The 16,889-nt window shown below is 34.6% G+C and overlaps 1 pseudogene; it reads right to left on the bottom strand.

Annotated features, from left to right (window-relative positions):
- Window positions 1-1,579: 1,579 nt before the first annotated feature.
- Window positions 1,580-16,889, bottom strand: part of LOC101565711 — a 26,660-nt pseudogene continuing 11,350 nt past the window's right edge.

Genomic DNA, 16,889 nt, shown 5'->3' with positions numbered 1-16,889 from the left:
AAGCAATACATAATGCATGTACCGGAAGCTATGTGCATCTGCAGGCTTGCTAGGTGACCTTGCCACTGGCTTGTGTTGTAATGCATCCAAAAGTAACTTTCCTCTAGGCATCCTTTGTAACTTTACCTGCTAGTCTATCTATATCCTCATGTTAATCAGACCAGATAGTCATAAATGACAACATTGTGGAGACCTTGGAATTTAAATCACGTGCAGCAAACAAAAATAATTCTTAAAAAATTTAGGAGTTCACAAAACCAGTGAAGGTTTTATGGGTCTAGCAGCCTGGAGTGAGAAAGATATACCCCAAAATACAAAATACAGAAAATTGTACCTTATTCTTTTCACCACTAAGAAGTAATCACAATGTCTACAGGGGTTTGGGGGCCCAGAGGCAGCATATTCTGCAGTTAAGGATATAAATTTCACCTTTTTCACAGGTGACAAATAAGACTGATTGGGTAAGTTTTAAGGTGACCTAGAACCTCATCTTATTTTCCCCAGAAGTATATTAGATTTTCTCCATCTCTCTTAATATGATGCCTGCGGGATGTCACCTAGGACTTCTGTACTGATCAAATCGATATGTCCATGGGGAATAGTGTGTAAGCTGAGTAAAGGATTTTAGTGGCACTATAGTCCTGTTGGAAACAGCCCTACAGTCAAAAGTGAAGGAAAATCTTTCCAGTAAGACAGAAATTTTTGATGGTGCCCCCATCACCCACCTTGTGGAAGGGAAACAATTCAAAGTACAAAATATATAAAATCTATCTAAAATGTCAATGGGCTCTCAGATTTTTTCCATTCTCACAGCAATTTGGAACATTTCACTTGCATACAATAAAATGTCTACAGGTTTCATGTGGCAGGGAATTGAAAATAAAATGAAATAGAATGAAACCAAATGAAAGGCCTAGACTTTCAGAATTCATAATTTCACATGTCAAATCATTGTCATCTCAATTTCAATTTTTTGTTTCCATCTTTTTAAGTGTCATTCATATATATGTTCTCTTTTATACTTTCACTATACAGAAAACTGTATATATTTTCCTCCCCTAACTTTTTTCCAATGAGCAGATAGTTTATTTTCCCTCAAAGATATTGCTATTTTATACATTAAAACGTTTTACAATATATATTCTTTGTTTTATGTATGCATTTGTGATATTTTACACCTTATTATATATCAATCTTATTATATATCAATCCCATTATCTTAATTATTATTAAGTGATCATTTATTGACAGATGTAAATTTTGTATAAGGCAGTAACACCTGAGATAAATGGGTTTATGCCTACAAATTCATACATCTCTCTTTTTCATAGGATTTTCACATAAGGATTCATATTAACACAGTTTGCATTTACACTGGGTTTATGATTTGTTCTTAGGTTATTATGAACTTATATGGACCTCATTGCTCAATTCCATGAACATAAAGTGTGTTTGCATGGAAGAGTGTACCATTGAAGGCCTTTATGTTAAGATACTGTTTCTCTTTGTCTTGGTGTCTCAAAGAAAGGACATTTGCAAGTTCATGTTCCTTTTCATACAACTTGTTATTCAAAGCTGATCAGCAGAGTTGAAAACCTGGGAGTGGGATGATGGGTGGAGCTATTGTCAGACCTCTGTGGCAGTGGTGACTTGTCAGTCTCCTGTTTTCACCAATGTGGGCATCATTGACTTCCTCTCCTGGTGCTTGTCCTGTTACAGTATAGTATTCTGTATTCAAGCTCATGCTTATTTTCTGACGTTGATTCACCTTCTCATTTTTGCCTTCCTTCATCTGTGATAAATATTCACCAATATCTTAAAACCAGTTGTGTTACAAGTGTCCCCAATTAAGAATTTTTTCTTCATAGTGGTATTTCCTTCACTGAAAAAAATTGGTGGAGAGTAACTTGCTCACACTGTGTTGCTCTTCTGAGATCAGTACACATTTGGAAAATTGTCAAGATTTATTCCGATGGTTTTATAGTTCAACTGGTGCAATCATGGCAAAGATCCTTCATGAAAAATTTATTTATTTAACACATGCAGGGACTTCATACTGCCTTTCCAGCCCAAACACAGTCATTGTTCAATTTCTTATTTTTGTGTGTGTGTGAGCTCACGCGCACTTGTGTGTGTGTGTTCGTGTATAGGTATTTGTGTGTGTGTACGTGTGTGCTTTAATCTTTTGATAGGTATCAAGTGCTCATTTTTTTTTTTTTTTTTTTGTACAGGGTCTACAGGGTCTACAGGGTCTACAGGGTCTTGCTGCGTAGATCTGACTCATTGTGATTCTCCAGTTTTCAGCCTCCCAAGTGCTGGGATTACAGGCGTGCACCACCACGCCCATCTCAATCCCCATTTCAGCATGCCTCGGGGCAGAACAAGCACAGCACACTGGGGATCAAACCCTGGCTCCTGCACTCTGCCTAAAGCAAGTGCTTTAGTCTGCTGAGCTGTCTGTAATCATTTTTTTTTCTTTAACTTTCAATTTAATATTAGTTGTGACAGTCTGAGAATAGAGTGACAGTATTTTTGTGACTCACACTAGGATCTAAAAACTTTTCTTTTACAGAACAGAAAAATTAATATTGAAATGTTAATTTAAATTACAATAAAGTTTTAGAGAAAATATGAAAATCTTTGAAATTAAAGGTTAAGTATTTGTTCAATCTTCACACAACTTGACTTTTATAGAGAATGCTTCTTTTTTCCTTTTTAAAAACAAAGGGGTTATTTTGTTTATTGTCACCTTCATGCCTTTGTTTTTCCATTTCGGAACATTCACAAAGGTTCACTGTTCCTTTTTGTTCTTTCTTGGCTTTTCTTACATGACCCAGAGTGACTATGACATTTTCTTGCACCTAACTCTCAATTATCCACTTCCCTTTTGTACACTGTCCACATGAATGTGGCCTTTCCCCACTTCTGGATCACTGAACTTTTATTTTATTCTCAATTCTTTCTGTACAAGATTTAATGTTTCTGGTTAAACTAATTTATATCTTGTTCCATATTTCAGACTCATATGTTGTTTAAGATAAAGAAATATAAAAAGGAATTGTATTTGATGAGAGGGAAGACTAGTGAAATACTCTCGAAAATGCACCAAGCAGAGCATGGTGAACCAAAAAAGTCATGCTGTTATGTTGAGCTGTAGGGGACTCAGGTCAACAATTTTTGACATTGCCAGTCAAGTGGAAGACCCAATACTATTATGGGCTACTGGACTCTTTTAGAATATTTTGCTGAGTTTACACACCTATAATATTCAAATAACGGAACTTAACAAAAAAGGGTATACAGATGAATGTCTGTTTTGTGTCTGTGTATTCAAAGTGGTTAAGATAGATATATAGTTACATTCTCTTAATGAATAGAGTGATTTGTTCTAATGGTGTTTGTAAATAGGATATCATGTCCGCATCTTGTACAGCAATTAACCACTAGCAAGAATGTATGCAATGTGTTAATTATTGAAACTGTCCTACCAATTTGATTTGAAACTGTCTCACTGCTATTTGTTTATCAATAAAATTATGGAGAAAAAAAGAATCATGACATTTAAAAACTTTGTACAAGTATTTTGCAGAGTCAGCATATGTACTTAATATATTATGTATAGCATATGCACTAATAGAAAATTAAGCAACTAAGTTTTTAAATCAATATTTTTCTCCCAGTTTGAAATCTGGAATCAAGTTTTTTTTTCTGTCAGAAATTAACTATAGATAATCTTGTAAAAGTAGACAGAAAAGTAGTAGAAGATTGGTCCACTTTTTCTCTCAATATCCCAAGGAAGGAAATAAATCTTCCTTTCTGTTTAAAATATATTTTCAAACATAAAACAATAGTGATGCATTTTCTTCCTTAGTGCTTTTATAATTTGATTTTTTAAACTAATACCCTTAAAGTTCTGGTATACTAAAAACATGCATCTATATGACCACAACAAGATTATCATATTTTAATATTAAATAATAATGAATGTTAATATCTAATATAAGGCTTAGTGCCCCTTATAGTGTTCATAACAATTTTATCTTTTCTCTGAATCCCATCAAACTCTCAGTCATTATTAATACTGGGATCATTCCACTCCTTATGTAATGACATTATCATTATCAAAATATTAAAGGACATTTTCTAAAGAATGGTATGTCTAAAACTGAAGCGGTACATGGATAACTTTTACAGAAATGATGAGATGTCGAAATAGATCTAATATATTGTCCATTAGGAAGTATTGTTAATTAATAGTAAATAAAGTAAAAATTTAGCTCCCAGTTACAATACCGCCATTAGAAATGCTCTGCATTTGTCAGTGAGGACTCAGGACATAGGAGAACCTGTACTGTAACATCATGTAACTCAGTTGTGTCCTAAATTTTCTGATCAAGGAGATTATGGGGCCACAGAGGAAAGTGATCGATGATGTAGAGTGTGCCTAAGGAGAGTCACATGGAGAGAATACATTCTCTCAGGCTTTCACAGAGAGCACATTGGCCAAGCGATGGCCGTGACTCATCCACATGGCTGACACCGACAAAAGATCTACAATCTGAGGTATAGGATTTCAGGATAAATCCTGAGGGGATTTGACTGATCTTGTCAGATAAGAAAGTTATATTTCTTGTTGTATAGCTCTTGCTTTATCTCAGTCTTAACCATCCAGCAGAAAAGTATAAAACTGAAGTATAAAAAGTAAAGCCATATTAATATGTTGAGCTGTAAAAGGCTCAAGCCAACAACTTCTGACATTGCCAGTCTTACGGAAAACCCACTACTATTATGGAGTACTGGACTATATTGGACTATTTTGCTGAATTCACAAACCTACAACATTTAAATGACAATGGAATACCCTTCTCTGAGAAAGCTAAACAGATATAGGGTATAGAAATGAAGGACCATTTTGTATCTGTATATTCAAAATAGTTAGGATAGATATACAGCTACTTTCTCTTAATTCAATGAATAGAAATATTTGTTCTAAAAGTGTTTGTGGACAGAATATCATGTCTGCATCTTGCACTATGAATAACCACTAAGAAGACAACAACATGTATTAATTATTGAAACTGTCCTACTAATTGGTTTTGAAACTGTGTCATTGTTTTTTTTTTCTCAATAAAATTATTTTTAAAAAAGAAATGCTCTGCAATCACATGAGACAAAGGGCTTTGAGAATGTACAACACAGATACAGAATACCTCCTTCATTGCAGAAAATTGTATTGACATAGGACATGGATTAAATTCAATTCAAAAAATAAGTTTATCTAACTAACTTACCTGATCTTAAACTTGGCTATCAGTGTCATCCTTACAATGTTATAGCTGAATTGGTTTTTGGCTTGCTTCTCTGGAATATTCCACACCCGACACCACTGTCCACACAAGGGTTTGACCCCATTCCCTTCACATCATTTACCACCAGCTCCCAAAAGCAGGCTTACAAGTCAAAGAAGCAAGTAACATACTCTTTCTGTCTTTACAGCTAAAAATCAAAAACACTTACATGATTGTATTTGCTTGGAAAATATTTGGCAAAGCAATGATGTGTCCAGGTAATTTTTGATAACTTCTCCTAAAATTTGACCTATGTCTATCATCATGCACTAAATTACAATTATAATAAATCGAAGATCTACATATACAGAGTCTGGCCAGCCAAATAGCTCAGCAGATTAAAGCAGCTGCAAACAGCCAGGTGCAGACCAAGAATTCCATTCCCAGGCAGCCTTGACTGCCCTGCCCTCAGGTCATGCTGAGCCAGCAATTGAGACTGAGTGTGGTGTCTTGTACCTATAATCACAGCGTTTGGGAGGCTGTAAGCAGGAGAATCACTACAAGTCTAATGTAATAGTGAGACCCTGAACACTCTGTAGACCCGTCCCTAGAATACAAAATAAAAATAAAGAAATAGAGTGGAAATATTATGCCAGCTCTTTGTCACACACAAAAAAATAGAAACCCACCTAACATCTAGAACATAAGCAAGAACATTCTAATATCTAGAGCATATAAATAACTGAAAAAAATCAGAGCCTCAAAATTCAAAGAAACAATCCAAAAATGGGACCTGCAATGAATAGACACTTCTCAGAAGAAGCAGCACAAATTATAAACAATGTATGCATAATATATATGCACATTATATATATATAATTCCATATTTGCTAGTCATTTAAAAATGCAAATTACAGCAGTGGTTAGAATCCATCTCATTATAGAAAAAGTGGCTATTATCAAAACCATTAATAACAAATGCTGGAAGTACCAAGGGGAAAAGGAAGCATTCTCCATGTTTGGTGAGTTTAGGCTGGTGCAGTCGCTACAGAAATCAATATGGAAATTCTGCAGAAAACTAGGAATAGTGATCCCATTTGCCTCTGCTATTCTTCTGGGTATCTTTCCAAAACAACTAAAAGCATCATAACACAGCGATATATGTGCACCCCTATTTATAGTGCCACAGTTGGTCATAGATAATTTTAGAAGCAACCTAGTGCCCCAAAACCAATGAATAGATTAAAAATGTGATATTTTAATATGTTTTTAATGTAATGAAGTATTACTGAGCCATAAAGATAAAATTGAGACATTTACGGCTAAATAGATGGACCTTGGGATAATTGTAAGTGAAATAAATCAGACACATGTGTAAATATCACATTACCTTCCTGGTACAAGAAACTGAAAATGTAAACAAGAATATAAATATACAATGGATATTGTGAACTAGGAAGAAAATGATCAAAATGAAATGGTAAATATGGAGAGGGGAAGAAAGGAATGAAACATGGGAAAAGAAGGATAAATGAAAATAAAGCTTTATAAAAGGGAATGGAAAGGGTTTGCAAAGAACTGATGGGAATAGAAAAAGGAAAGAAAAAAAATTTACATCATCTACAAATACAAATTCCCTATAATGAAGGTCGTCATCTTGTAAACCTGAAGTGTATCAACAAACTTCAAAAGAAAATAGCAGTAACATCTATAATGACTTTCACCTTGAATAACTATATATACTGATACCTGTGAACTAAGCAGCTGCACTGAAGATGGCAATTTGTAATAGTAAGTTCAGGCTTGGAGTGCCGATCATTCTGGTCTTCTGAATACGGGCTGCTTCTCAAGACATGCCAGTTGCTGCTGTGCTGTCTCAAGGGGAGATAACTGTTCAAAAAGAAGGGGGTGGTGAATGAAGGCAAGAGACAGGAAAAGGAATGTTGTGGGTCTGTCCTGCTTCAAGGTTGTATATGGTTAGATTTTTGGACTTATGTGTAAACATGAGAATTATATAATTCTTTATGCCTATTTATAAAATATATTCTAATTTTTAAATGTTTTTCATCATACTCTGTAGGAACTTAAAGTTCAACATATCAATATTTGATGAAAAATACCTGTTCCGTGTTATGCCGAAGATGTATGGTATTCAGACAGATAATGAGGTTAAGCTTAAAGCCTAGGTTGTATGGTAATAACAATAACCTTCTCTTCTTGAGGGTTAACAACCTAAGTTTTCAGACCAAATTAGATGAAAAGGAGGGCTGCAAGGAAAGCCAACATTTTGTCCCTAGCCTTTCAAGGTCAATTAAGACTCAGGACATATGAGAACTTGGACTGTCACATCACGTAACTCAGTAGTGTCCCAAATTTTCTGATCAAGGAGATTATGGGCCACAGAGGAAAGTGATCGATGATGTAGAGTGTGCTTAAGGAGAGTCACATGGAGAGAAAACATTCTCTCAGGCTTTCACAGAGAGCACCTTGGCCAAGCAATGGCCATGACTCATGCACATGGCTGACACTGAAAAAGGATCTACAATCTGAGGTACAGGATCTCAGGATAAATCCTGAGGGGATTTCACTGACTTTATCAGATACAAAAGCTACAACTCTTGTTGCATAGGTCTTGCTTTATCATGGTCTTAACCATTCAGCAGAAAAGTATAAAAAAATATAAGATGTAAAGACATGCTGTTACATTGAGCTGTAGAGGACTCAAGTCAACAATTTCTGACATTGTCATTGAAGCAGAAGACCCAATACTATTATGGACTACTAGACTCTTTTAGAATATTTTGCTGAGTTAACACACCTACAATATTCGAATAAAGGAACTTAACAAAAAAAGGGTATACAGAGGAATGTACATTTTGTATCTGTGTATTCAAAATGGTTAGAATAGATACATAGTTACATTCTCTTAATGAATAGTGGGTTTTGTTCTAATAGTGTTTGTAAATAGGATATCATGTCTGCATCTTGTAGAGCAATTAACCACTTGGAAGAATGTATGCAATGTGTTAATTATTGAAACTGTCCTACCAATTTGGTTTGAAACTGTCTCGTTGCTATTTGTTTCTCTATAAAATTATGGTTAAAAAAAAAAAAAGAAAACCAGACTCAGCTCAAATAAATAGCCTAATGCTGGACTTTTAACTTCCAGAAAATGTCAAGTCCAGCCTAACATTCACAAACGGAGGAAATCAAAGATAACAATACAAAATAAAGCAAATGAGACTATGAAAAAAATATGATGAATAAATGAAAGACTTGAGTTTTTAAAACACTAAGTGAAACAGATAAGCCCTTAGCCAACCTTTTTGAAACAAAAGACTGACATCAATACAATTAAGAATGAAAAAGTTGAAATAACAGCAGGTGCTCCAAGAATTTAAAACATGCTCTTTACCTACTTTGAGAACCTGTATTCTCATAAGATGGGAAGTACAGAAGATGTGCATAAATTCCTAGATGGATATAAATGAGAAAATCTGGATCAAGAAGATTTAAAAATTCTGAATAATCTAATGTTAGTTAATGAAATTGTGGCAGTAATAAAAATCAGAAATAAAAACAGTCCAAGTCTTGATTTATTCTCTACTGAATTCTATAATAACCTTTAGGAATATCTAATGCCACTGCACCTATAAATTCTGAAGGAAGTAGAAAGGGATGCAGTACTCTCAAAATCACTCTTGGAAACCAGCATTACCATGATCCTAAAGCCAGAGAAGAACTCAACAAAGAAGGAAGCCACAGGCCAATCTCTTTAATACATACTGATGAAAAAATCCTCAATAAAATAATGGCGCAGAGTGACTCAAATCTTCAAGGAGATTATACACTATGACCAAGTACCAGTCATCCCAGGGATGCAAGGGTGGTTTAACATAGGCAAATAATAAATGTAATACAATATATTAATAAAGCCAATGACAAAAAATGATATTATCATTTCATGAGACACAGAAAAAGCATTTGAGAATGTTCAAAATTGATTCATGATAATAATTTGATAGAAAATTGGAATAGAAGGTCTTCATCTTAATATGATAAATCCCATCTATGACAATCCAATAGCCAACATTATACTATATGATAAAAAAACCTTAAAGATTTAATTCAAGATTTTCTTGACTCTAAATCAAGAACAAGACAAGGATGTCCACTAGCACCAAATGCCCAAATACCCATCAAACCTTGAATGGATAAAGAAGATATAGTTTTTATACAATGCAGTACTAGTCAGCCATAAAGAAGGATAAACTGGAGACATTTCTAGATAATTGATAGATCATCATCCCATAATCATAACTAAAATAAATCAGACACATATGTGTAATTATTGCATTATTTCTCTGATTTAAGAAGCTGAAAATGTAAATAAGGACTAAAATGTAGAGTATATATTGACAAATGGAAAAAGAAAACAGTCACATAAGAAGGGAACAAGGAGGGGAAAATGAGAAAGGAAATAAGGGATAGAAAAAGAGTAGAGATGAAGAAATGGAAGCAAAGCTTTTAAAAATAAGCAGGTAAAAGAGGATTGAAGGGAATGGAAGGGAACAGGAAAAAAAGGAAGCAAGATATTTCATGTACAGGTACAAATTCTCTTGATGAAGGTTATCATTATATGTTTCTAGAGTGTGCTAGTAAATTTTTATAACTTCATATAGCTTTTTAAAGAAAAGCAAAAATATTTAGTATGTGGTTAAAAATTCTTTCATCTATTTATCTCATATATCCTTATGTCTATAACTCTTGTGTGTAGCTTATGTTCTGGGAAATACTCAAGTCCTCCAGATACAAGAATAAGTACTCAGCAGTAATTTTTTCTTTATGTCTATATAAGCAAATAAACATATTTCCTGATATAATTACCTATAGTGAAACATAAAATAGGAAAACTAATATTGTATGTTTATCTAATTTTAGCCAAGATGATATTATTTCTATATATATATATATATATATATATATATATATATATTAAAGTAAGAATGAATTAATATCAATAAACTAAAATTTGCATTTAGGAAATTACAGAAAACAAAAATTTTAAAATTAAAGTAAGCACTGAAAAGTTGGGAAGAAATCAATGAAATGTAAAACAGGATATCACTATAGAAAAAATTGATTTCCTGATCATGTTAACAAAATTGATAAATATTTTCCTAGATTGAGAGAGACAGACTGACAGAGAGTAGAGATGGAAAAGGACATTAGACTCAGAAGATAAAGAATAACATTGGAGACAGAGTAGGAGGGGGCTGGAGCAAGGGAGGGAAAGGCAGGAGAGCGGGAGAGAAAGAGGAAGGAGACGGTGCAGGGAGGGGGAAGGAGAGCTCAGGGAGAGATGCAGGGGACACCAGTGGGGCAGCACTTGGGACAGGAGGAGACAAGGGGGAGTCCAGTGGTGGAGATGGGGGAGCAGAGGCAGAGGATGGAGGCTGCAAGGAGGAGGGAACAGAGAAGACATTCAATACCAATAATGCATTAGAAATCAACGAGTGTAGAACGTTGTTCATTCCATAGTCCAGAGAATAAGAATGTGATTCTGTAAGAACTTTAGGGCCATGATATCCTAGGTGGATATGACCATCTCTTTGAAAGTCATAAAGTGTAAATTTCAGGACACAAGAAATACATAATACAATCAAACTGAATCAAGAATTTAGAAATCCCCTGATGGAAGGCCAGGGAGTTGGCTCAGGAGCATCAATGCCTGCCTGGCAAGAGCCACATCCTGAGTTCAATCCCTATTAATGAATTAAGTATAATTTGCATTTAAAAATTAAAATAAATACATAGATTCATTTTTATTATTACCTTAAAATGAAATATCATCATATAAAGATATCTATATCTTTATTTTTAATTTTATATTAGTAACTAAAAACAAGCAGAAGAAACAAAGACAGAACAGTAACAAACAACAATAAATATGGTACAGAATTTCAAAACAAGAATAAAATTTAACAATAGTCATTGTATTACATATTTTCATCATCACATCTGTTGTTCAGATTAATAAATACAGGTATGCAGCATTGGTCAAATAAAACATTAACACTTACTTTTAATAAACCTTAATTTTTTTCTTGTCATTTTTACTTTTTTAAAAATATATTTTAAAATGAGTACACTAATTGATAAGAGATTAGACATTTAAAGAATAATGTGAGAGTTATTGAAACTCTTTTTTATTGCACTTTGCTGGCTGTTTTTGACATAGTTGCTCAGATCGTAGACATTAGCATACAATTAGTCAAAGTGAACATTTTAAACATTAACTTTTATGTTCTTAGGTAAGTGCAGGGCGCAGGGTTTGATCCCTGGCATGACATGCCACACTGGACCTACCCCCAGGTATGCTGAGCCAGTGATGGAGTCCAACAGTGGTACTGTATGCCTGCAATCCCCGTGCTAGGGAAGCAGAAAACAGGAGGACCACTATGAGTCCAACTGCGTAGTGAGACCCTGCACAAAAAAAGAAAGGAAATAAAAAGAAAGAAAGAAAAAAAAGCTACTTTTTAAACACTGATAGAAATTAGTACTACAATTATCTCAGCTATCCTGAACATACAATGGCATGATTTTTCCCCCTTACTTTTGTTCCTATCTTTTTTTCTTTTCCTTCATCTTTGTTCTTTATGTTCAGTTTCTATTTTACTATATGATACCTTTCAGATTTTATTTATTCTTTCAGGTTCTTATACTAGGGAGACAATAGGAAAGTTACACATATGGGTCAGATGTATTTCACTTATGAATACGTAATCTACTTGTACCCATTTGCCTATATAGACCTCAAGTTTGACATTCTTTATAACTGAGTAATACTCCATTACATAAAAATATTATATCTTTTTTATCTATTCTTCAAGTGGTAGACATTTGATTTGTCTCCAAGATTTGGCTATGACAAATTCTGCTGTATAAATATGGGTGCACATATATCACTATGGTGTGATGTTTTCAGTTCTTTTGGGAACGTACCCAGAAGGAGAATAGCTGAATTGAATGGGATTCCAAGTCCTAGTTCAAAATAAATGTTTTGAGGAAACTCAATGAGAACTAAGACAGGACAGAAAAGTAGTTCAGCAATGTATTAGAAAAATAAAGAGTTTAAGTCTATGGCCATACCGCCCTGAATGCACCCGATCTCATCTGATCTCAGAAGCTAAGCAGGGGCAGACCTGGTTACTACTTAGATGGAAGAAAAATAAAGAGATTGATATAATACTTGAAAATAATTAGTTATTTCATAGCTAAGAATTATAGAGGGTCATTATAGTAAGAAGGTGTATAAATGAGCTTGCCCACCATTTCAGTAATTAAATAATAAACAAGTACTAAAATTATCTAATAGAGACAAAGATGGTGTTATTATCCTGTTGGAGACTTCAATAACCAGTATCACCAATGGAGAGATCATCAAACAAAAAATTAATAAGAAATGGTCTGAATTGTATAGGCCTCTAGTAAAATGGACTGATAGTTTATTTACGCAACATTCTATCCAAACCGAGGATACCCAAACTTTCTAACAACACATAGAATGTTTGTCCTCAGAACAGCTTTATTCAAGTTAAAAATTTATATCAAATAAGTTTCCTAAAAACATTGGAATAAATTTTAAAATCAACAACAGGAGGAATAGTGGAAAATATACAATTAATGCCTGCATACTCCTATGATTTAAAAAACTGGATCAGCAGAAACATTTGAAAAGACATACTAAAAATAAAATCAACCATATTAAAACGGAAAAATAATGTAGCAAAATTTCAGGAACACAGGAAAGTATTAACAAGGAAGTTCATACAGGGAACAATAAATATTTAGGGGAAAGTGCTAATAAGAAAAACCTTGAAGTTGCACATCAAGAATTAGGTGAAACACCAACTATACTTGATTAGTGGAAGAAAAAATAAATCACTGGGCAATTATAAATACTTACTGTATTTTTTGAATGAGAAAACACAGGCCAAAGTTTATTGAGTTATAATTAAATACAGGAAATAAAGTCTGACTTTTGTTGCACAACATGTTACCGTAGCTGACATACAGTTCCATAACACAAAAAGAAAGGATTTTAATGCTTTTTCCATAAAGAAGTGATTAGATAAATTGATAGGTAGATATAATGATGATATATTTTTGTTCCTTGAATATATATTTGCTGAGAAATCAATAAATTCAAAATATTTAAATAGGTTATTCAAGAGGTTATAGAGAGTTCATGTTAATGTATTCTGCACAAAATTTAGAATGACAATGCATGAATAACGTAAAAGTACAAAATAATTTAATGTAAAAGTAAAATAAATACTTATTATATAGAAAACCTGAAAAATATAAATAATGAATTTTGATCAGTAGTAAATTTTTCTCCAAAAATCTAGGATACAGTGGCTTCAGTGTTGAAATCTAAAACATATTATAAAAAGTAATAATACCACTTATTTTCAAATTATTTCCCAGACATTGAAGTGAAAGAAAATCTTCTAATCATTTTAGACAATTCCTGTTAATCGAATGAAAGAGCTACACACACACACACACACACACACACACACACACACACACTGCTGTCCAAATCAAATACAAGAGTATTTATTTCAGGGATTAAATCATTTATGTGTGCAAATCAATAAACATGATTATGTCAACAGTATCAGGACCAAAACTATGATAATTTCAAAGAATAGATTTATAAAAAAGTAAAAAATTCAACATCACTTCACTATAGAACTCTCAAAAAGTTGAAAATAGAAGGAAAATACCTGAACCTAAAAAGTACTTTACATAAGGTAGTGTGTAGTTCAGTGACCATGCATTTTACTTAAAATAGATTAGCCCACAGTTCAATTCCAGCATTCAAGAAAAAAAAATTAAATATCATATACTCATGCTCTTGGGAGATCCAAACCATAATGAGGACTTTTAGTATGACATTAGTTAAGCACAAAATACATAATATTCACAATTTAAAGAGAAAGGGTTATTATAAGCCATAGCTAATATGCTGAGTAGGAAAATCCTGGAAGCTTTTTCTCAAAAACTGGGGAGATGAAAAGGATGCCTGGTTTCAATACCTCTTTAAAATTGCATCCCTTGCTGTGGTGTAATTCTAAAATAACCCCCCAAATTCTCATGTTTGGTTGTGGTTATGCACAGAAAAAGTAGGCCCCTATGGGTAGCTCCAAAGGGCATGTCTCATCTCTGTCTTCTCTCCTCTTTCTGCTTCCTGCTGCCACTTTGTGTGCAGTTGCCTTGTTTGTTTTTGGTCTTTTTTTATTTTACCGTATTGTTTTGGTTGAACTGTTTTTTAGGGGAGGTTTATGTTTTGTTTTTGGTGCCAAGGACCGAACCCAGGGCTTCCAGCTTGCTAGGCAAGCATTCTACCGCTGAGCCAAATCCCCAGCCCCCCTGCTGCCACTTTGTAAGCAGTCTTCCCCCACCAAGCTTCTGTATCTGTTTTATAGTTGGCCGGCCATAGACTACCTCTGTTGAAACAGCAAGCCAAAATGCACCTTTCCTCCCTCCCAATGTGGATGTTTGATAATTTATCCTAGAGACAAGAAAACACAGATGCAGAAAAGTGTCATGTAAGTAGGCCCATTGCTGTGACTGTGCGTGGTCCCATGACTTAGAAACACTTGGATTTGTGATTTAGGATATATTTGAAAGGTTTTGAAGATGCCAAATAGAGAAGCCTTAGATTTCAGAAAAGTGATAGTTGCTTCAAATTTGTTTTAGATCAAAGCCAGAAGACCAGTATGTTGATAATACATCATTAAGGAAGAACAGGCTCAGTAGATTCAGCAGTGTCTTAGTTACTTTTTACTCATTGCTGGAACAAATATCCAACACTCAAAATGAAGGAAGGAAAGGTTTATTAAGCTCACAGTTACTGGAGGGTTCAGTCCATATTCCGCGGGCTCCAAGGCAAACAACATCAGTTCATGCGGCAGAAAACAATGAAGAGCAGAGGAGGAGCAGCAGCTGCAGCGGCGTCCATCAAACCTCTCTCTTCCTTCTGCGCTGAGAAGACCAGCGCTCCACAGTGAAGATCCGAGCTCCTCCAAAGTGGCGCGGCTGCAAAGATCAAGCTCCTTTGAAGACTGAGACTTTGGGCGGCTTCCTGCCTTTCTCAATTCCTGGGCCCTGCCCACCTGCAGGGCAAGGCCCCCATGTTGAGAACTGCTGGAGCTGATTCAGCCAAGTTGACACAATGTATCAACTAACACAAGCAGTAAATAAGGACACTACTGCAAACCGGACTAGAGTCTATGTGTGTCTTATTTTTGCAATGTATTCACCTAAACTTATGCCATGATTGAGACTTTAGAAGATAAAGTTTAAGAAAAGTGAACTCTAAAAACTGGTGGAGAACATCCAAGACAGCATAAAATTCCAACCATGGCATAGGTACTCCTGGCTCCTTCTATTCAGAGCTACAGTGACAATAAAGAGCAACATGCAAAACTCAGTGATGTTGATGTTTGTAGTTCTGTCAGGAATAAAGTGATTACAGCACTGAGACAAAGTAAATAAGGGTTTGGGGAAGGCTTGGCACTAAAAAGAAGCCAAGTTCTTTGTACAGGAACAAAAAGTCATCTCAGAAGTCATGAAGGTCATTGAGAAATCAAGGCTCCACACAATGCTCTTTCAACAAGGTAAAATGGTCAGTCTTTCATTGAAGAGGGGAATTCTTGGACTTCATTTAGGGACATCTGCACAAGATTACTCCCAAGTTGAGCTCTGAAAGAATTCAGATGCCACTGTAGCTGGGCCCATGGGGACCTAGACAATATTTAAGCTAGTGACTAAATTTGGAATTGTCTATCTGTCTGATATTGATTGTTCAGGAGCACAGAATATAAGTGTTTTGGGGCTGTAAAGGTTTCCACCAAGATTTCAGAAGAAGGCCTAGGCATCTAGGCAAAAATGGGGGACATAGTTACATTCCCTGGTAGGGTCTTGTAAGTGGACAGTAGACAGTGCTGTGTGAATGAGTGAAAGCTACAATGGAGACCCCAGGAATTTGTAGAAGTTAGGCATGTGGGATGTGTGCTGAGGAAAGCTGCAGGCAGTGAGGAACCCAGCATGGGTAAGTGTGTGGCAGCAGACAGTGTGGTAGTGGCAGGTGTGCCAAGCTCTTTGAAGTTCACACCTTTCCATAACATCAATACATGACTGAATCATATAGTACATTTAGTTTTAACTTTTGGAGGACTCAACTTTCCATTTTTGACTTTAACTTTACTACTATACATTCCCGTGAACAGACATTTAAAGGTGCCTTGTAATCACAGATTCACCAATATTTGACTTGTTTTCTTCTTTTCTGGTTGCAGCCATTTGAGTTAGGATGCATTATGTCACTGTTCATCTGACTTTTTAAAAAAAATTGTATTGTGGTATGTGGTGTCGAATGTTTCACAATATTAGTATATGGATAAATCAAAGTATCCATTAATTGTTTAATATATAAAATAAATGTATATTTAAGGTGAAATCTTACTCCACCTTTGGCAGATAAGGGAATCTTTTTTTTTTTATTTTTTTTCTTTTCAAAGTTTTATT

The sequence above is a fragment of the Octodon degus genome, unplaced genomic scaffold, assembly GCF_000260255.1.
Source record: "Octodon degus isolate 3935 unplaced genomic scaffold, OctDeg1.0 scaffold00172, whole genome shotgun sequence".
Taxonomy (NCBI): domain Eukaryota; kingdom Metazoa; phylum Chordata; class Mammalia; order Rodentia; family Octodontidae; genus Octodon; species Octodon degus.
This window is presented reverse-complemented; position numbering and strand designations above follow the sequence as displayed.